Below are 22621 nucleotides of genomic sequence, written 5' to 3' on the forward strand. Positions count from 1 at the left end.
CCTGACCAAAGGAGGCCTCTGAAGCGCCTGCTTGGCTGGAACATCAGAGATGGAGGTCTCAGAAGCCTCTTCTCTTTTACACGGCTGTTATTATTAATGCCTTAACATTTACACTATATTCCACAGTTTTTCAAAGCCACTTAAAGATATTGTCTCATTTGATCCTTCCAACAGTCCTAAGGTTGGCGGGGAAGATCTCATCTCTCCATTTTACAGGTGAGCAAACTGAGAATGTGGGGAGGTAGTGACCTGTCCAAGGTCACACGGGAGCCAGCAGGAATTTCCCCAGCTTCTTGTCTGCTGCTCTCACCGTGTCGGTCTGTCTTTCGTTAATCTGCTGCTTTGGGAGGCGGTGCCAAACAAGTGAAGATCTGCCCTGTGTCAATGGTGTGGTCCCCAAATGAGATGAGACACACAGGAAGGGCTTTCAGGGATTCCCCCGGTTAGCAGTTCGGTGCCAGCAGATGTTATGGGGTGGGGAAATGAAACAGGGCCAAGAGAGAACCCTCAGCCGGCATGGGGTTGGGTAGACCCTGGGAAGCAATGACACAGACTCACACGTGGTCACCCAAGCAGCTACTGGGACAGGTAAATGTCGATACTTCAGGCCACTAGGCTCTCCAACTGCGGCCACATGGCTGCCCTCATATGGTTGGGAACACAGGGCAAACTGAGCCAGCTTTGTACTGGCCTTCAATAAATGGCTGCTTTTTCTTTCTTTTTTTTTTTTCCTTTTTCAATGTTTTTATTTATTTTTGGGACAGAGAGAGACAGAGCATGAACGGGGGAGGGTCAGAGAGAGAGGGAGACACAGAATCGGAAACAGGCTCCAGGCTCTGAGCCATCAGCCCAGAGCCTGACGCGGGGCTCGAACTCACGGACCGCAAGATCGTGGCCTGGCTGAAGTCGGATGCTTAACCGACTGTGCCACCCAGGCGCCCCAAATGGCTGCTTTTTCTTAACAGCTTCTCCGCCTTTGAAATCCCTTGGCAGAGTCCTGGACCAGAGGGCAGTCTCTCAGATTAGATTGGGCACACCTATCATCAAGTCCTAGCACCAAGTATCTGCGCCCTACTGTAGCTGGTGCCTTTGCTTCTCAGGGAAACAGGGCAAGACAGAGGTGCTGTGGGAGGGCATGGGGTTCAGCACCACGGACAGTGGCCGGCAGGTGCCTTGAGCTACCAATCACCTCCCAAGTTCCTGGGAGTTAAAATTTATTAGAAATGGTGACAGGGCCTCTCTGCGCTCCTTGCCTAGAAACACATGGCACTCATCTGTCACCTGGAGACAGCAGCTAGTGCTTGTGTAGGCTCGTGCCACGGCTGATCTGCCTTCATCAAATTCGAAACATGATTGCTTGTCACTTGTTTTAATTCATTTCCCCACCAAACCTGAATTTGAATAACTTCCCAGATTTTCTTCATCAGGAGGAAGAGATTTCTTCCCCGGAGGTGGATACGAAGAGCTCAGTGCCCAGTTCAAACAGCCTGACCTTCTACCGAGACAAAGACGTGCAGAAGCTTTGCTCACAGCCCAGTTCGCCTTTCCGACAGTGCCTGGTCCACGTCAGAGGCTCCATGAGAGAGGATGACCACCATGGGGTGTGCTCAGACTTGGGGATCCTCTCAGAGGCTCCGGTTTTATCTGGCACCAGTGGCTAGGGCCAATGAGACGTGCAGGATGCAGATAAATTCTGCCGGGTGTGTGCTCACTAAAATCCACCATGCTAGAAATGCATTTGGAGGCAATCCTGCCTGCCCACAGCAGATTTTCCAGATCCTGGCAACTGGAGCATGTTAAGGACGAGATACAGCTGCCAGGTCTGATTTCTTAAATCAAGATTCGTTTTGTGGGGAGGGCAGGAGGAAAAAAAAATTAATGCATAACCTGGCAACGGGAGGGAGGAAGGGAGGGAAGGAGGGGTGCCTGCTGCCTTGGCCTCTCTGTGCATTTTGGGTGGGAGCCAATTCCTTTCCAGCAAGTGACTTCCAGCTCAGGAAAGGGGGAGGGGCTTCCCACCGGCAGCCCTGGATAAGCACTGCCTGACCCCAAGCTCCAAACTGTGGGGTCTGAGCATGAGCCAGGCAAGGTGCTCACTGAAGGAGCAGAAGTTGTTGGTCTATGTTTTGTGTTATTTCTTTTTCCCTGAGTTTCAGCCGCTCATTCTTGCCACTTCACACTCAGTTTCTTGCCCTGTCGTCTCCTCCCAGACTCCTCACTGCATCATATGCCGAGTGCCTCCCACAGGGACCCGTGGGCCAAGCAGCTGTCGGGGCACAGTTCAGGGGCCGATGTGGCACCCCTGTGTCCTGGCCAAGTGTGCTGGAGAGAGTGTGAAGATGGCTGGCATGTCTACGTGTGGCCTATGTGACAGCGCTTTCTGGGGGTGCCGGGGAGTATGGAGTGCAGGGGCATCTTAGGGAGTGTCCTCTGTCTGTAGCAGGGCGGTGGGAAAGTGCAGCTCTTCCTAAATTAAGACTTCAAGACGTTTTACGTACTAGACAAACCAGTATCATTCCTAGTGCTGATGGCCATCTCCGTTCTTTCCTTTTTCAATTACAGCTTGTGGGGGGCTAGGGTGGGGGGGGCAGTCGAGAAGGGGCTGCAGGAGGGCAGAGGCAGACACGAGGCGAATTAGAGAGACTTTTGTTGCACTTAATATCAATTCATTTCGCAGACTGCTGACACAGCCAGATTCCACAGCTCAGAATTTATGGGGGCTCAGTGTGCAGACGTGCGGACTCAGAAAGAAAATACAAAAGAACTTTTAAAAAATGACCAGCTATCAGCAAAAATAATTTTTTAAATTTTACCCCCCCCCCACACACACACACCCAACAGCAACAAAAAAAGAGCTACCAATGTCACACACACACTCACACACACAATCTGATTTGGATTTTCGTATTGGTTCAGGGCACTTAATCTCATTATGTAATAATCACATCATTTGCCAGAATCAAGCCGTGTTTCATTACTTTATGGGCAGACTTTATATTAGATACACGTGCAAAAATGATAATGAGAATGTCAGGAAAAGGAATACGCTGAAGAAAGGGTACAGCTCTTGACCTGGAGGACGGTGGTCCTCCCTGCGTCCCCTACCTAGGGGGCTGGGCTCCCAGGAAGGCACCTGACAGAAGAGTCCGTGCCCAGACTGGGTGGTGTTCTTCCACAGCCACCTGCTATGGCCCTCTTCCCCCTCTCTCCTCCTCCCCCCTCCTCTCCCCCCTCCTCCCCCTGCTCCCCTCCTCCGTCTTTCCCTACTTCTCCCCCTCCCCTCCACTCCTCCCTCTCCTGCCCTCCCCCACTGGCTGTGGTTCTTTCCTGACCTTGGCTAGTGGCTCTATTTGTTCATTTTCTTAAAGTGCCCTCCGAGGCCTGCTGCCTTCCTCATCTGGCACTCCGCAGGACTAGGATCACACCAGAGAGGAATGACGATGGCCCCCAGCAGACCTCTGACACCCTGGACTGCCTCTCAGAGATTTTAGCTGTCGCACTTTCCATAGCCCCTGCGGGATCCAGCCCCCCACGGTCCAGGTGACCTTCACCTGCCTGGGAGCTGACCAGTTGGAGATGAAGGAGAACCTCAGGGCCGGGATGGTCCTCCCTTGCACCACAGGTGGAACCCGCCTCTCCAGGGCCATGTGACTTCCTGGGGGCATCCCCATGGTATCAGTGGGACCCTTCCCAATCATCTCCAGCAACTCTGGGGGTCTTTGGGAGCAGGTAGGGCTGTGGCCTCCACAAGGAATGCAGTGATGGTGGATAAACACATGGAGACCGGAAGAGCTGTCACCCGGCACTGTGGCCGCAGAGCAGGGTGGCCACAGGACACGATGGGGTGTCCTTTTCAGGATGTGGGGGGCCAGCCCTGAGTCATGTTTTAGTCACAACAGACATGCCCCGTGCAGAGACTCCAGGGACCACAGAAGCTGACAGGGTACCTCAGTAGCCCTGCCTGTCCCACCCCAACTGCTCCTTAGAAACTGTTCTGAAGTTGAGTAGAAAAGCCGGTTTGTCTGTTCTGCTGTATGGGAATGGTCAAACTGAAAACAAACAAACCCAATGAGCATACGAATTACAAAACAAAGCACGAGCCTGGGAAGATATAACGGGTGTTAGTGCCTCCTTCCGGAAGCTTCTCCCAGTGGAGAGCTCACCACCAGGCAGATACAAAATGCATCTGGGTTAGGGCACTTGACTCAGCAGTGTTACAGCAAACCAACAGTGGAGGGAAGGTGCGGGAGGCATACTAAGGCAGCCCGGGACACTGGAAATGTCTTCTGGGGGCAGGAAGAGAGGCTGAGGATTAGCGTCTCAGGCAGTGCACCACTGAGTGGCACCATACAGCCAAGGAGCCACGGTTACATTCCACTGGAGGTTTCCTGGGTGCCAAAACTGTGCCAGGGACTGTGAATGTGTGTGTGAGGGGCGGGGGGGGGGGGGGGGGGCGGGGCAAGGGTGAGATTGAACCAATCTCTGCTTCTAGGAGCCCCTGTCCTGCTGGAGAAGACAGGCCGGCACTGCTCTGTGGCTGGTGAGCCCAGGGCCAAATGAGGCCCGAACAGCAGGGATGTGAACGGGGGTGTGCCAAGCTGGCTTCACGGAGGTGATGTCCTGGTGGAATATCAGAGGACAAAGAGCTCTGCAGGGAGACAAGGGCTCTCTGCACAAGGGAACAGTGTGGGCAAAGGCACAGAGCACAAGGCAAGGTTTCAGTTGACAGACGGCCTTGAGAAGGTTCTCTCTTCACCCAGTCAGCCCTTTGCGGAACCGGGCACACGCCGCCGGGCAGATCAGAAAGAATAGAGACTGCCCGTCCTGTCTCTGCCCCACAGTCACGCACCCTGAGTGTGGGCTGTGGGGAACGGGCCGGGGGCTGATGTGGACGGGGGTGGAGGTCTTCTGTGCGGGCGACAACCAACCCCATCAGAGGCCACACGGTATTGACCTTGATGGCAGGAGAGACAGAAGTAAACAGACTGTCTTGGTGCTGTGGATCGATCAGAGGCGGGGCGGCTGCACTTGAACACCAGCATCCTGCTGATGGCAAGGCTCGCAGGCAGGAGGACAAAGGTCTGGAACTGGAGAGGCTCGTTCAGATTCAGCAGGGTTGAAACTCTCCCCAGCAGCGGATGCAGCTGGACGTGGGGAGACAGGGTGGGCATGGGAAGTAAGCTAATGGATAAAAGGCCACGTGCAGGACTGAGGACACAGGAGGACTTGGAGGGGAACGTCATTCCTAAAGCAAACCCGAGGGACAGGGCCCAGCTCACCCAGGCACGATGCTGGGCAGCTCTGTACAGGCTGAATTGGGTCCCCCAAATTCACATGTCGAAGCCCTAACCCTCCAGCACTGTGTGGGATGTGCCTGTATCTGGGAATGGGTCTTTCAAGAAGTGGTTAAGTTAAAATGAGGTCACAAGGGTGGGCCTGCATCCAGTGTGACTGGTGTCTTTATAAGAAGAGATTAGGACACAGACGTGCACAGAGGGATGATCACGTGAAGACATAGAGAGAAGACGGCCGTCTGCGAGCCCCAGAAGAAGGCTCCAGAGAAACCACCCCTGCTGCCTCCCTGACCTTGGACGTCCAGCCTCTGGGACTGTGAGGAAATATGGTGTTGCTGAAGCCGTCCAGGCTGACGCTTGGTGACAGCAGCCCGAGTTCACGAACACAGGCCCTGCCAGCTCAGTGTTCCTCCGGGAGCACCAGGAATCCAGTAGGGATGGGGCAAATCGAAAAGAAAAGCCGGTGACATCACTCCAGAACAGAAGACCCGATCCTGCTAAAAGGCAGCTCTGATTTATAACAAAAATATCCCTCCTTTCTTAAAAGTGAGATAAAAACTTTTACACCTTCGGGGCGGGGTGGGGGTGGGGGATCCCGAAAGAGGGGAGAATCCACATGTGGGCAAAATGGGCCTAAAACATGAATAACGGGAGCAATCCACCAGATGCTCGGTCAGTGCCCCGGGTCAGCGCCCCGCGTCTCCGCCAGAACCGGTGAAGGAAGCACTTTGGGCGAAAGCTGCGTTGTTGTTGTGACGCCGCTGTCACTGATCTGCCTGTTGTGACCGACTCCTCGAGGTGTCTTAGTCTCTAGGCCCACGTTTCAGGCTCAGAAGGAAACACCAGAAACCCCCTGTGACTCAGCGCCAGGGAGCTTGGTGACTGAAGTGGGGACTGATCTTGCTTTGTGTTTCCAGAAGAGATTAATGGGTCTCAGGAGAGAACGGCCTGACATTTCAGCGTTTCCTTCCCAGAAAGTCCCACCTTTGTGGCCGCACAGCATTTGCAGGCAGAATCCCACACAGGGGACTCAGGGTTGTCAGGATGAAACACGGCCCCTGGTTCCGGCATTTACTTGGGGAAGACAAGCCTCTCTTCTCTGCTGCCTTGGGCTCCAGACAACCTGTGGGCCTCTGGACCACCCCTTCCTCGTCCCGCCCACCCCCCAGGCTGAGCACTCAGGCCCCAGGGAGCGACCCTGGGAGTCAGGCCAGGAGACACCTCCTTCAGAGGGGAGCCTGGGGGAGCCCCCAGGGGCTCTGTGGGTCCCTGCTCACCCATCCCCCACTATCTCAAGACAAGGCTGTAGCAGCATGTGTACCCCGCTCAGTCATTCTGGACCTCTGCCTCTCCGCATCGTCTGTCGGGACGTGGAAGCTAGCTGGGTGGGCAGTTAATAGGAGGCGAAGTCTCCCGGGTGCCATGGGCCCACGAGCCTCATCCAAAGTCAGCGGGAGAATCGCCTCCCACTGGGCATATTTCTTTTCCAGACACAGAGCTGCAAAGATGTGCCCCGAACAGACTGACACAGAGGGGCTCCCTGATGGGGTTTCAGTCCTACAGTCCCAAGGCCTGTCTTCTGCACGTGGGGGGGGGGGGGGGATGCGAGGCGGAGAACAGGAGAGCCTCCCTGGTAAGTGAGTTTCCAAATCCGTTCGGTTTCCATCATGTCAAGACAGATGAATAAAAAGGCACACCTACATGGAGCAGCGTGGCTCACGGCACCAAGAGGCAGGAGCCACCTGGCGTCCGTGATGGAGGGCGGGCGAACACGAGGCGGGTCCATCCGTAAGTATCACTCGGCCATCAACAGCAAGGAATTCCTGACACCCGCCACAGCATGGAGGCAGCCGGAGGACATGACGCTGAGTGACGTCAGCCAGATACAGAAGGTACAAGCGCCATAGGGTTCCACACGTGTGAGGTCCCCGGGGGTCTCAAAGCCAGAGACAGACAGCAGGACGGTGGGCGCCGGGGGAGTGGGAGGGAGGGTTAGAGTCTAACGGGGGCGGAGTTTCAGTTTTATAAGTTGGAAAGAGTTCCAACACGGTTAGGACGCTAAACTGTGCTCTGTGTATTTTACCATGATTAAAAATAAAATTTCAAAAGAGGCATACGTACACGGGGCCCTCACCACACGCCGGGCACTGTCCCAGCTCCTTCACATACAATTAATATTTCCTCCATCCTGTTGAGAGCCTTTCGAGAAGAATGCTATTGTCCCGATTTACAGGTAAGGAGCTCAGATGTTACAGGTTAAGTAACTGCCTGAGATCGCTAATAAGACACAGGGCCAGGGTTCAAACCATCAGGTACGCCATAAATACGTCCTGAAAGAATGAGTGAATGAATGAATGATGCCCAGTCCCAGACTCCATACGTTGTTGAAGTTGCCCAGCTTTTCTCAAGTTGCTGGTTTTAGGGGAGGGAGGGGGAGGGCTGGTGGTAGGTAGGGCACCTTTCAAAACAAAGTAACGAAACATTAATAAAAATACACCTGAGTGGGGGGTGCCTGGGCGGCTCAGTCGGTTAAGCATCTGACTTTGGCTCAGGTCATGATCTCACCGCTCGTGAGTTCGAGCCCCGCGTCGGATTCTGTGTCTCCCTCTTTCTCTGCCCCTCCCCCAATGGCGCTCTCTCTCTCTCTCTCTCTCTCACAAATAAGCGTTTAAAAAAAATTTTTTTTTAAATACACCTGAGTGAGGGGTCTTTTCAGGGTGATGGGAATGTCTGGGAGCCAGACAGGGGAGGTGGCTGTACATCGTGGCTGTGCCAAGTGCCACCGAATTGTTCACTTTAGCTGGTAATCTTACGTCCTATGAATTTCAAGTCGGTAAGTTATTTTAAAAATATAGACATTAAGTGTGTGTGTGTGTGTATATATATATATATATATTTATATTTATATTTATGTTTATGTTTATATACATGATTAAATATAAACCCAAGTATAATTTTTTTTTTCAACGTTTATTTATTTTTGGGACAGAGAGAGACAGAGCATGAACGGGGGAGGGGCAGAGAGAGAGGGAGACACAGAATCGGAAACAGGCTCCAGGCTCCGAGCCATCAGCCCAGAGCCCGACGCGGGGCTCGAACTCACGGACCGCGAGATCGTGACCTGGCTGAAGTCGGACGCTTAACCGACTGCGCCACCCAGGCGCCCCAAACCCAAGTATAATTTAGGTATCCTGAAATTGAACACAAATATACCAGAAATGTGTTTACGGACGGTTGGGTATACGGTCATATGAATGCGCACTAATGCTTTGCCCGTGGGCACCGTTCTCCCGTGGGTGGGCCTTTGCTCTTCTGTGGGTGCAGACGGCTTATCAGGGAAAAGACGCATTTAGGGGAACTTATAGCCCCGCTTCCCAGATGGCGACACCACCATACGCGCCCCCCCGTGGACGCTGGCTTGCAGGCTGGGATGTGGGGTTTTCAGATCTGGTTTTACTAAAAGTCCCCTGAAGTCTCTACTCCTCTGAGATGTCTCTGTCTCATTAAATAATAAGTCACACGGCCTGGGGGCCCTGACCTGCCTCACCTCATGAATGCTGACTTCCCTTTATCTTTTAGAGAGAGATGACAGTTTATTCCCCGGGAATGGTTGCCAGGGGCAGACCACCTGATAACGATGTGATTAACGATGAATTAAATTATCATCACCTTTCAGCCCATCACGGGACAGGCTTCCAGACGTTGTGTGTGTATGCAGGCAGGCACGCATGTGTGTATGTGCGTGCGTGGGTGCGGGTGTGCGTGTGCTGGTTTGTGCACACGCCCACACGTGCTCTGCGGACCCGGGAAAGGCCTCCATGAAGGAAGGGGTGGGAGCGTGAGGCCACGGGGGCTACCCTCCATGCAGCTGGATGTGGACCGGGATCCCACACACGGGAGCACGTCTGGATGCCCCGGGGAAGCCCATTCATCAAAGAAGCTCTTGGAGGATGTGTTTGCAGACTCCTTTGGAATGTGAATAATCATCTCCTGATTCCTATTTGGGAAATTAATCTTCTGGTTTCTTGAGGTGTGCCAGAGAATTCTGGAAGCGGGGTCAGAGGCTAATGCCTGTCAGAGTAGTCGGAAGCATACCTGGGGGGTTGGGTAAGTGAATGATGACACCTCTGTGTAATGAAGCAGTGTGCATGCATTAAAAGTAAGGTGACAATCCACCTAGAAGTACGCTCCTGAAGATGCTGTTAGGCTGAAACAGCCAGAAAAAACCCGGGTTACCAAACAATGGACAGACTGTGATCGTATTTCCGTAATTTCTGACAGTCGGATTATACGTTTGCTTTCTCGTCTGTACTTTTCTACGGCGAACATGCCTTGTTTATGTACTAACGAAAAGGTACCATGAGCTCATTTTTATTTAAAAAGAAAAGCATCGATCCTAAGGACAGCCTTGAGACCCCCCCTAGCCCCAGAGGAGGAAGACAAACCAAAGAGCCGCCCTTCCGGATTCATCTCTGCGGTCCCCGAAGGTGCCGCTGGCACCTGAGGTCTGGAATCATGTTGTGGGGGCAGGAGCTCGAGCCACCCGTCCCTGTCTGTGGGAGAAGCGAAGCCCTCAGCTCTTTCCTTTGGCTCCTCTGTCACGCCCTCTCCCAGGACAGGTCACGCCCGCACCGCTTGGACACTTTGCACTTAGGAAGCCAGGGGCCAGCCTGATGATGGCACCGAAGGTACATACCTCCACCTGCCCGGCCCCGACAGGCAGGTCAGGCGGACCAGGGGCACGAGACCACTGATCCCTGGAAGAGTCACCTTCAGTGCAATGACAGCTGAAACAGGGACGCCACCCCTCGAGGGTCCTGAGGAGGATGCGGGAGAACAGCCTCCACTACCAGCTGCGAGCCTTGGGGGAAGCCCTGGGCCTCTCAGAGCCCAGTCTCCTGCTTGGCCAAAAAAGGAAGGAGCTGGACAAGATGGTCCCCGGGGCCCTCCCGGCTCGGACGTCCCATGGCATTCTAAGGGTGTGACATAACGTGACACAGTATGACTTACTACTTTGACACCAACAGGACCAGAGCATCACCTTCTTCCTATTTTCCTTATATTTCAGGTTAGGGAGGAATTTTTAAGACAGAAAGTCTGCTTGGAGCCCCCCCCCCCCCCCATCTCACGCACACGTGTGCACACAGGCAAATACTGCAGCTCAACCTCACGGAGGCGTCCAGTGTAGACTCTGAACCAAGGACACAGGCAAGCCCCAGTGATGACACCCTCACTCAGCCTCCTGGGGCCCGGGGCGCCCAGCTCAGAGGCCCCACTCTCTGTTCTGCACGAACCTCTTGCCCAAGGAGGTGAGTTGGCCACGGCTGCTTCAAGGTGGTCCACGGACAAACCACTTCTGTGCTTCACACACTGAGCAAGGGTCAGAAGCCCCAGAAGGTGTGAATTCCAGTCACGGCCCCTCCTTTCCTGCCCCCCGGGGCCTCATCTGCAGTGGGGATGTGTGAGGGGCTCAACCACAGCAGTGGATGTCAACACCCTGCGGACTTGGGGGCCTCTTGTTGGAGCAAGGGGCCATCCCCTCCCCACCGGACTCCTTCCCGTGGACCAGCACGTCCCAGAGAGCAAGGAGCCTTGCTGTGGTGTCCACCACTGGCTGGACCACCGACATGCTCCGGTCTTCATTCATTATCTTCCCTTTCCACCTGCCCCAAGTCCCCCCAAAGCAGAAACGGACAAGAGGCCCTAAAAACGTCCACCGAATGACCCGAGATGCCAGAGACGCTGAGCTGTCGCGACAGGGCTCGCTCTCGGGTTCCGCGAACACGTACGTTCCCAGTGCCCCCAAGTCCTAACGAAAGGCACAGTCCTGTCCCCCTGTCCGCCTGCCTCAGACAGAACGCAATGAAAGCGGGCTCAGTGGCCGCCCCTCCAGCCTGCCCTGAACTGAGCAGAGGGAAGAAGCGTTTGGAAAATCTGCCCCGTCAGCTCTTTCCGCCTCTTCCCTGGCCGGTCTCTCCCTCCCACTCAGCCAGTGTGTGGGCCAGGGAGGCGGCAGGGCGGGCGTGCGGCTCTGAGCTAAATAAACTCCTGAAAGGGCAGGGAGCCTCCACTGGGCCGTTTTTCAGACTCGAATTCCACCGAGTGCAACTTAAAAAGGCCTTTCCACCTGTTCAGCCTGAAATCCCTCTCTGCCCTGGGCAAACAGCTGCCCTCCAAGGAGGAGACGTGACCGGCAGGTGTGAGCCCAGCTGGCCATCCAGCTGTCAGGTGGACCCCAGCGTCCGGCCTAGGCAGCCGCAGGAGGCTGCCCGTCCCCAGGTGGGAGCCTTGGCTGCCGCCAAGGAGCGGGGTGGCAGTGACCTCCCACCCGCAGGAGGACGAATCCTAGGAGTGTCTCCTAAGTACCAGGCTGAGAATGAACAAGACAGGGACAGAACCATTCCCTGGCCCGAGGGCACTCTGCAGTGTCAGATGAGGACTCCCTCGCCCAGGTGCAGCCTGTGCGTCTGTGCAGAGTGCCGGCCGCAGACACTTTGAAATTCAGCTGGGAGCTGACCCTGGGCACGCCTGTCTTTAGGGAGCTTCCCCGTCCCCTCCCTGCTCTGTTCCCTGGGATGCCACTCTGTTTTCACAGGTGTTTCCAACTCAGGCTAAACTATCCTTGCTGCAGACCCGGGGAGTGGGGGAGAAGGCGAGGAGAGACTCGTCTTGTTCAGTGACCACCCCAAGGGCCACTCCCCCCTTCTCTTCCATGCTGTAGGTGCACAAGGTCACCAGCGAAAACCAACAGAGAAACGGTAGCGGTGGGAAGGGGGAGGCAGGAGAGCCAAGATGCATCCCCATCTCCTTTAGCCACCAGATGCACCCAGGTCACATCTGAACCCCTTCGTCCGCCCCACCTGGGTGACGGCCTTGCCCACCTGTGCCTCAACCATCCCAGCTCCCTGGAAACCCAGAGCACTGCTCCAACGCCGGTCCTCACACCTGCCAGCCAGGCATCGGACCACTGGTCGGAGGAGGAGAGGCTGGGTAAAGGGAACCCTGGGCCCCTCTGGGCCCCATCAGCCACCAGTCTTGGAGAGTCTGGGCGAGAGTTTGGCCCCAGGCCCTCTTAAGGGAGTTTTCTTTTATATTTATTAACCCACTTTCTCTCTTGGCACTCGGAGCAGCGAGGAAGCCTCAGCCAAGGCTATTAATAGGTGGAGGCCATCCCTGGGGAGGAGAGTGAGCTCATACCTATGGCACAGGTGCCAAGCATAATAAAGGTTTCTGAGTCTGTCTAAATATAGGCTGCGGCCACGTTGCAGAGCAGAGGGCAGGCCTCGGGGAGCTGAGCACAGTCTTCCCTGTCGCCCCCCACCCCTGCTCCCTGGGCAGAGCTTCTCGAAACCTGTGCCAGCGCCCGGCCCTGCCGGGAAAAGACCCTGGCTGCCACACGGTGCCCCCACTCCAGGTCAGACCTGGTGGGAGACGCCAAGGAAGGGATTTGCAAAATGGCATGCAATATAAATGACTCCTGTAAACAGAGAGTTTAATAAAAAGGCAGTGAGGGAATTTATGGGCAACCCAAGGATGATTAAAATTATTTATCTACTTACCTCCCTTGCTGGCTGATCAGTCTATTAATTATCTATTATGCACTCGCTGATTTGCATTTTAGTAACGGGACTGAGTAAGGGCAGGTAGGAAACACAGAAGGGTTCAGGAACCAAGCGGCGGGGGGAGGGGCGGACCCTCCCCTCTACCAACCACGGCTCCCCCAGCTGACGCCACGTTGACACATTGCCGAAGTGCCACGCTGCCGCCCACAGAGACAGCCACTCCCAGCCCCTGGGCCCCCAAGAAGCCCCGATCCAGGAACCTGGATCCAGGAACCAGCTCCGGGTGGAGCAGAAAATTCGACGTGAGGGGATGCGCACCTGTTTGCCAACGGAGAGCTCCTGGGGCAGGTTCCCAGCCGAAGGGGTCTGCAGACCAGCTCAAGGGAAATGCTGGCAGAATCTTCCTCTGGCCGTTCTGACTTAACGCTGCATTTAGAAAAGAAAACACGAGAACAAAACCATTTTCAATCTCTGAATATCTGGAGTGCATCAGACACACGCTCTCCCGCGCTCTTGATTAAAAATATCACAGGACAGAGTGTCATGGGAACGGCATCGTTTCAACGCTGCAACCAAGAAGCATCGGGCTGGGAGAAGTTATAACAAAGCGTCCCTGCTCACCACCTCGAGGCTCCCAGCCACTCACAGCCCTGCTGCTCTCTTGCAGTGAGACGCACAATATCAGACAGGCTCTGGGACCCGTGGGGAAGGGGGCCCACAGCCCATGGGGTCTGGCTGTAAGGTACAGACCTTACAGTTTATCTAGACCTTCACCCTCGCTCATCAAAACCTGCTGGCTCACCACAACCAGCCAATTCCTTGAAACAAATCTCTTTTCTTTATCTATCTATCTATCTATCTATCTATCTATCTATCTACATCATGTATATCGTATAGGCATAGGTAGATACAAATATAGTTGTAGATGATATAGATATAGATAAGACAAGTATATTGATAGAAAGATGGATGGAGGGGGGAAGGGAGAGATGAATAAATGGATGGATGGATGGATGGACAGACGGATGGCTGGATGGATGGAGAGATGGATGGATGGATGGATGGATGGATGATGGATGGACAGATGGCTGGCTGGCTGCATGGATGGACGGATGGATGGACAGACGGATGGGTGGATGGATGGATGGATGGATGGACAGATGGATGGCTGGATGGCTGGACAGATGGATGGGTGGATGGATGGACAGACAGATGGATGGCTGGATGGATAGATGGATGGATGGACGGACAGACAGACGGATGTACAGACGGATGTACAGACGGATGGATGGATGGATGGATGGACAGACGGATGGCTGGATGGATGGAGAGATGGATGGGTGGATGGATGGATGGATGGATGGATGGATGGATGGATGGAGAGATGGATGGGTGGATGGACAGATGGATGGATGGGTGGGTGGATGGATGGATGGATGGATGGATGGACGGATGGACAGACAGATGGATGGGTGGGTGGATGGATGGATGGACAGATGGACAGATGGATGGCTGGATGGATGGACAGATGGATGGGTGGATGGACGGACAGATGGATGGCTGGATGGCTGGATGGACGGACAGATGGATGGGTGGATGCATGGATGGATGGACAGATAAACAGTTCCCATTGGTCCTGTTTCTCGGGAGAACCATGGCTGATTCAGCGCCTCTGGGGTCTTTCCAGCTTGCACTTCCAGAGGAGTTGGGCCCCTCGATGATGTGGAAAGGGCAGAGGAGGCAGCAAGGGGCCAGCCATCCCTTGGGGGCAAGGAATGCAGGGTCACGAGCCCAGGAACGCACTGACCCTGAGTCTCTTGTGAGCTGATGTCCCAGCCCCTGGCACCAGCTTCCTCTTGAGTCTCACAATCTGCCCCCCCGGCCCCCTGCCAGAGCGGGGCTCCCTGGCATTTGCAGGACAGTTGTCTCCACACCCTGTCTGCTGTGCCCCGCCCAGTGCTGCCCCCCCTCCCCCCCAGCACTGCTTCTCAGTCCCGATGATGTATCAATAACCACAAAGCAAAATGCCACAGTTACCAGCACCACTGTACTGTGACGAATTGCTTTCAGAATCGATTGGTAGGGTCGTGTGTGTGCAGCGAGGTGGGGCCGCGTCCCAGAAGCCGAAGCGGCCCCCGGGAATTAGGCACACCAGGAAAAGTCCCAGGAGACAGAGAAGGAGGGAGAACGCAAGGGAGACAGGAACAGAGCCGATCTTTAAGAAGGACTGGGGATTCTCAGCGACACAGAGAACAAGCATCCTGAGTCTAGGCTGGGCGGAGAAGACACCACAGGGCATGGCCTGAGGACCTCTGATGGGGACAGGGCGCGGCGGGCAGAGGGCGGACAGCCAGACCCACCTGGAGGGTGGATGGCAGCTGGCTCTTGGGTGACAGGACCCTTCCCGGGATGGGGACATGCCACCCGTCCCAAGTAGCATGTCAGGCTCAGGCCAGGAAACCCTCCTGCTCATGAACTTGAGATTTTATTGGGTTAACAAACTGCGTGGTTGCCGTGGTCCAGTCCTCCTCGAGCCCGAGCCCGAGCACACACTCCTCCCTGGGGAGGAGGCAGCGGGAGAGACAGGACCGGGGGCTTAGGGCAATGAGGGCACCCGGAACCTTCTCATGGCTATAACTGGTGACCCTTCCAGTAACTCTACAGGGAAACAACCACACACTGGCCTGGATCTGAGCCCAGGGAATCTGGCATGAGACGCCTTGTGATGGCACCCTGTCCTGGCTCTTGCTACGGTGGGCCTCTGGGTGACTGGGTTTCCCCATCTGCACTATGAGCTCCCTCACAGCTAAGACCCTTATGCACAGCCCTGGGAAACCCTCCAAAGCCCACTGGGGCAGGCTCATGGAAGAGGGTAGGGTGGGCAGCTCCAGGGGCCGATTCAGCAGCGCCAGAGAGGGGACGGGGGGCCCTGCACTTCCAAAGCACGAGTCTGGGGACAGAGCAACGGCGAGGTGGTGCACGGGCTGCTACGCATCACTCGCTCACTTTGTCTTCACGTCCTGGGCCCGTTCACCTCTCTCTTCCCAGCTGGGGTCCTCGCCCCAGATGCCCTGGGTATAGGAGGAGCAGAGAGGCCTGGCCTGGCTTGGGAGGGTCCAGCAACACCTTCGGGGCAGGGAGGGCATGGCCGGCCTCTCTTTGCCCCTGGAGATGCCACGTGGAGTGTGGATTTGGCCTGAGTGTGGCTGCCTGTATGCTTGCACCACTGGCCGGGTGCCTGTGCCTCCTGTGGGAAACCCCTGGGGGCCTGTGGCTGCAGCACCCGCCCCCCCCAGGTCTCCAGCCCTGCAGACGCCCCCAGCCCAGGGGACGCCCCTGCCTGTTCTCCCATCTCCAGCAGCGGAGGGCTCTGATGGCCAGAGAGCCTCCGAGGGCAGCAAAGGGTCAGGCCCTGAACACAGCTGCTCAGCCTGTCACCGTGGAGGCCGCGGGTCAGGGTCGCTCGTGAAGTGGGGTCCAGGCATGGGGGCCCAAACGCTGGTAAATGGTTTTCTTTCTCCCTCCCTCCTTCCCTCCTCTCTTTCTCTCTCTTTTTTACAAGTATATGGGTTTCACTTCTTGCCCTAAACCTCTCCAAGATACAGACTGCTCAAGTCCAGCTCGCCGACACATGGAGGAAAGACGGACGGGCACTGGGGACTCAGACGCGGCAAGGTGCTGTCTTTCAGTGCCTGAGTGGACACGCGCAGGCACACTGGCAATCCCAGGGCCGCTGAGGACAGCACGGCAGCACAGGTAGGTCCGGACACATCGGAGAGCTGGGACCAGGGCCCGGAACTTTCTGAGACCCAGCCACTCACTGCCCAGGTGCACACACATCTCCTGGACACATGCAGACGGGCTCCGGGCCCCGCTGGGTGGCGCTGCCCCCAGTGGAGTGCTGACAACCAGGTATCCATCAAGGAAAGGGCAGATAAAGACAGAGTGCCGATTCCTAAGGCAGGTGTCCACACAGCAGGTAAAGGGAATGGGTCGGAAACACCCACGTCCGCGGGAAGGAGCCATGAAAACACCACGCAGAATGAGTGCAGCAGTTTCCAGGAGGATGTCACGTATGTGCACGTTAAAAAGACATAAAAAACTCTCTATTTAGTGCTCCCGGTCATGTGTGTGTAGATGTTTTCTCCAAGGGACAAAAATAGCGGACGCTGAATCTATTCCTGGGTGCGAGTGTTTGGGGGGCACGGGGTGAGGCTGGGAGTGGGCAGAGGGGATCGAACCTGTCTACACTGCTTCCTTCATTTTTGTTTTTTTAATTTACTTTTTTTTTTTTTTAATTTTTTTTTTCAACGTTTTTTATTTATTTTTGGGACAGAGAGAGACAGAGCATGAACGGGGGAGGGGCAGAGAGAGAGAGGGAGACACAGAATCGGAAACAGGCTCCAGGCTCCGAGCCATCAACCCAGAGCCCGATGCGGGGCTCGAACTCACGGACCGCGAGATCGTGACCTGGCTGAAGTCGGACGCTTAACCGACTGCGCCACCCAGGCGCCCCTTTAATTTACTTTTTTAACTCAAGTTAGTTAACATACAGTGTAGTATTGGTCTCAGGAGTAGAATCCAGTCACTTACAAACAACACCCGGTGCTCATCCCGACAGGTGCCCTCCTTAATGTCCATCCCCCTTTTAGCCCCTCCCCCCACCCAACTCCCCTCCAGCAGCCCTCAGTTTGTTCTCTGTATTTAAGAGTCTCTTACGGTGTGCCTCCCTCTCTGTCTTTATCTTATTTTAAAAGACAATGTAGGGGTGCCTGGGTGGCTCAGTCTGTTAAGCGTCAGACTCTTGATTTCGGCTCAGGTCGTGATTTCATGGTTCATGGGATTGAGCCCTGAGTCTGGCTCCACACTGACAGCTCAGAACCTGCTTGGAATTCTCTCTCTCTCTCTCTCTCTCTCTCTCTCTCTCTCTCTCAAATAAATAAACAAACCTAAAAAAAAAAAGACAACGCAATATAGCTACATGTTAACTGTTGTTAACTGAGGGTGGAGGAACACGGTTATTATATTTTGCCTTAATTATCACAATTCTCCAAATTTTCTTTGGATGAGGGTGCTTGGATCGTGAGCCCCTTGAGGGAGTGAGAGATACTGATGCCACATGAGTGGCACGCAGCCAGGAGGGCAGCCCTCATGCACTCCGACTCCACAGACTCGCCGGTGGCCGGGAGGGAGGGCCAGACTGATGGACGGAAGGCACCAGATTTTCCTTGCCACTCTCCCTCCATTTAACAGACGATGAGCTAGTCTAGAATTGCTCCCTCGACTGTCCGCGAACGTTTTCCTTACAACCAGCCTGAGCCGACAGAAGTCTCGTGCACTGCAAAGGGAGGGCCAGGGTGTGGGGAGGGAACCATGTGCTGGAACATTCTAGACTCTGGACCACCGGTGCTTCCTCTGCTCAACAAATGCAAGGAAAAGTCACGATGCCCTGGGGCTCGGGGTGACGGTCTTCTGAGCAAAGCTTCCTATCTCTGGCAAGCGGACGCCTTCAGGCAGACAAGGACACCCGAGCATTAAGTGAGAATGCGTAGACGTGTTATTAGCCCACCTTTCCCTTCCCCCAATTGAGGAGACCGTGGTTTTGCCACCGGTGGCTGACTCCTAGGTGCCTCCTGGCAGGTCCACGGGTGTGCAGGAGATACTTATTCCTGGAATGTCAGAAACTCATTCAAGGCGCTCTCCCCCCAGAGGCACCATCTGCCATCTACTGGGCAGCACTTTCCCAGGTACGCGGGTCCTGCGTGGCCGGTGCACCTTCTCGAGCGTGCCGCGGAGGGCAGATGTGTGCCTGGCTCTTGCTCTGATCTCGCACGGTTCCACGTTCGGTGTTACAAGCTAATAAAAGCTGCATGATCAAATTCCAGGTCATTACTCAAGGAAAGGGACCCCTCTGTGGCCGACAGCGACAGTTTCAAACCAATTAAAATACGCCTGGCGTTTCTGCGGGCTGCTGCGCGCCCGCCACCCTGGCGGTCTCTGAGGGCCCATGGCGCACAATGAGCAAGATGCACGAAATGTTAATGGAGACGTTAAATGCCGCACCAAGGGGATTCTGGTAAATAAGGCCCCTCGGAAGAGGCCAGTGGGAGACGTCTCCCGAGCTAACCCTGGAGGGAACCTCAGCACAAACGAGATTGGACCAAAAACAGCGCTCTCTATGAGGGATTGGGTCTGCCAGCAGAGCCCGGAGGGCCTTTGGGGGAGGAAAGAGGTTCCATTTCCTCCTGGTCTCCCTCTGCCGCCGGCACCAGCATCGGCCAGGACCCACAGCACCCGCCGAGTGGGACGGGAGGACCGGGGTATACTTGGCCGCGTAAACACTGGAGGGGGCTGGGGGTGGTGCTGAGTGGGCGAGGGGAGGGGCGGCTTAGCAGTGCCTGAGGGTCGGGGCGCTGGGGCGGAGAATGTGCACGGGGTTCATGGCAGTGTGGCGGGTCTGCAGGGGTCTAGCAGCTGCCCTGAGCTCTGCTGGGTCCTGTTTCGGGAAGATCCAATGTCACCCGTGAAACGAACGGACGAGGTTTCGAGAGAACGCTGCACCGTGCCCAGGTCAGCGAGTAGCCGTCGCTCTGTGAGCAGCAGGCTCTCTCCAGGGCTGTGTAGGTCCGTGCGGGCTCGGGGTCAACCCCCTACCTGTGGGCAGCTCCACTGGGCCAAGGCTGTGGCTGTCACCTTCGCTCCCAGCCAGGACTGCCTGTGGCTCAGAGTTCTGCCTGACGCCATGGAAGGATCTCCACAAGGAGAAGGGGAAAGAAGGCACCAGGCCACACAGAAGTTGGGAGTCGGGAGTCAGGCTTGCAGGGCTGGGCCTCACAGCCTGGGGCTCTTCCTCACATAGTCCCTGCCCCCAAGGCCACCGTGGCCACAGTCCCCGTAAGCACACCTGCTTCTGTCAATCAAACTTTACAACCGAAAAAACAAACCTTGCTCCAGCCAGGCTTGCCAGATTTAGCAAACAGAATTACCGGATGCCCGGCTGAATTTGCAATTTCAGATAAACAGCAAATAATGTTTTACATCTTTTGGTGTAAGTATGGACCATGCAACATTTGGGATGTACTTGTACTACTTAGATGTACTTATGCATGGTTTCTCTCAAGGTAGAATTTAGGCAGGGGCCCTGTATTTTTAGTCGGCAACCCTAGCTGTCTGATTGCTCAGCCTTAACACGAAATGCGCGCGCGCGCACACACACACACACACACACACACACACACAGGCACACCCTTCAAACAAAGGAAGGGAGCTAACACTTTATGAGGACCGACTGGGGGTCTGGTGCTCTGTCCCCTCCTTGAACCCCTCTGCCCCCCCCGCTACTGCAGCCCCCAGCCTGCAGACAGAAAGACTGGGGCTCCGGGCTGTCACTTGTCAAAGGCCGCGTGGTCAGCATGCAGCCTGGCTGAAATGCAGACCCAGGTCATTTGAGCTCCAAAGTCTGCACTCTTTCCACCAAACCAGACCCAATGCATCAAATCTCAGATGCTTATTTCCAAACGAAATGGCCGGAAGAAGTTGTTATTGATTCTGCAGTCAAGTCAGTGGACGGCGTTTGAAGCGTTGGCCCAGGCCCATGCCAACTTGAGAACAAGGACGCTGACACATTGGTGGTCGGGGCCCGGCCAGGCTGGGGTGGGAGTGAGCACATCTGGCTGTGGTTCAGACGGTGGGCGGTTCGGATCCACCCCGAGGGATCTGTTGGCGATCAAGTCCTGAGCAAGTACGAAAAATGGATCGGGGTGTGCGGCCGGGCGTCCTCGAAAAGAGGATTTTTCTCCCCTGGACGCCTAGAAGGGGACAGTATCTGTGCCGTCTGGGGGTTGAGAAGGTAGACCCGAGACTGTCTGAAAACTGGCAAGGTGTCCTTGACCGCTGACTGCCCCTTCTTAACTAGCTGCTTTCCAGACAACCAGTAGGTGGTGTGGACACTTGCCGTGTGGTTAGAAGTGCGATCTTAAAAAAAAAAAAAAAAAAAAAAAAAAGGAAAAAAGAAAAGATCCCAATCTTTGAGGAGACCAAGGCGAGTTACAGGGTGACATCTCGTTATCTCCGTGGGCCGCCGTCTCGGCAGGGAAAGAGACTGGATCTGACGGACAAATCTTGCCCTTTATTTACATGGCAGACAGTCCTCACGACAGACGCTAACTTGTGTGTCTTTAACTGGCTGGTCTCATGGTGTTTCTAGGAACAGAAGTTAAGCTTGCCACTGTGTCCTTTCTAGAAGTTTCTTGTTTCCCTCCTCTTTCACAAACGATAGTCTCACGGAATGGAAAAACTCGTAGCCCACCATCAGCCTTCGTGCCATGAACCACTTGCTGGCTGTTGGCAAAGTTTGTGAGTGGACGGGACCTTCCGAGCGCTGTCGGCCGGGGCCCTTGCAAGGGCTGTGGCGAATTCCTCTTGCCAGTGAGGGTCTGGATGACCCGGGCTGTACCTGCTGACCCAGTGGCCACGTGGAGACCACCTGGGATCCAGGAAGCCACCGCGGAACGGACGAGGCTCGAGTGGATCACCCAAAACTCTAACGGAGGACAGCACCCATCAACTGTCAGAATCCGGAAAACAAAACCGCGGAGCACAAACCAGACGGCGGGTGTGTGTGTGGGGGGGGGGGGGGTCTGCTAAAGCCACACAACAGCAAACGCCCCCTTATTTCCACATCCACCACCTTTACCTCTTGGCTTCCTCAGTGATGCCTGCTCACGTCGTGATGTTTTCATTATCTGCCTGATGGGGTTTTATTGGAATAATTTGTGCCAAGGGTTGCATTTTGAAATTCCCCGTGTAAGGAGGGAAGGTGTGGGGGGAGGGGATGGAGAGGAGGTTGCAGGGGGAGGAGGCCACCGCTGGATTTGGGCTCTTCTGGAGACAGCCCTGTAAGGAGCTAATTCAATTACAGTCAGGTTGTTGTTTTTAGGTGACCTACTTCCCAGATGGCTTTCCCTGCGTTTCTTTCCTGCCACAAAGTTTTGACATATTGGAGCCACGAAGGAAGAGAAGTCACACTGCGTCACCAAAAGAAAGGAGGGAACCCAGGGGCCCCGTGTCCTCCGCAGAAGGGGAAGGACAACAGGACAGGCTCTCCACCTCCAATCCAGCTCCTCCTGCAAAACTCCGGCCAGCCCGGCTGAGCAGTGATTGCCCCAGAGCTCTGTGCCCAGTTTTGGAGCTCGCTGAAGGTCCTGAGAGTCCCCTCTAGAAAGAGAGAGAGAGAGAGAAAGAAAGAGAGCAGCCCAGGCTGGCTGGGGGCGTCCACTGCAAATGTGGCCTCTAGGGGGCGTGGCTGGGATTCCCTCGGCACAGAGTCCCTCCTGGTGCTGACTCTGGCCCCACGTCCAGGGCCTCACAGGACGAGGAGGGCGCTGCTGGCAGCCCAGCCCATCACGGGGGCAGCCGCCCCGGCCAGAAGCAGGGCCCTGTGTGCCCCAGTGGTCCAGCAACTCCCAGCTCTTCCTGCTTGGAGAACACACTTGCGATGCTTGCTCAGTCCCTTCTCCTGCCTTCAGGCAGGACCCCTCTTGGTCCTCAGCTGTGACACTTGGTGCTATTTTAAATGCTTCCCAGCAAAGAGCTCTCCATGCCCCCCCTCCCCCCGCCTCTCTTGGCAAACCTTCCCCACGTTTAGCCAACCTCGCTGCCAGGAAAAGTCCTTCCTCTGATCTACCCCAGATCCTTCACGATGAGCCCTGAGGTCATTCCCCACATCCTGCCCTCGGTGGGTTTGGAGAACAGCTGCCTTCCGCC

General features: G+C 55.4%; 1 protein-coding gene across 3 annotated transcripts in view; it reads right to left on the reverse strand.

The window, feature by feature from the left end:
- RBFOX3 (RNA binding fox-1 homolog 3) overlaps window positions 1–22621 on the reverse strand; it is a 450056-nt gene that overhangs the window by 169760 nt on the left and 257675 nt on the right. For all 3 annotated transcript variants that reach the window (XM_043585745.1, XM_043585747.1, XM_043585746.1), the window contains exon 3: window positions 13175–13282. The gene's annotated coding sequence lies outside the window, so the exon portion shown is untranslated. The remainder of the gene's footprint in view (window positions 1–13174; window positions 13283–22621) is intronic.

This window comes from Prionailurus bengalensis, chromosome E1 (genome assembly GCF_016509475.1).
Source record: "Prionailurus bengalensis isolate Pbe53 chromosome E1, Fcat_Pben_1.1_paternal_pri, whole genome shotgun sequence".
Classification (NCBI taxonomy): Eukaryota; Metazoa; Chordata; class Mammalia; order Carnivora; family Felidae; genus Prionailurus; species Prionailurus bengalensis.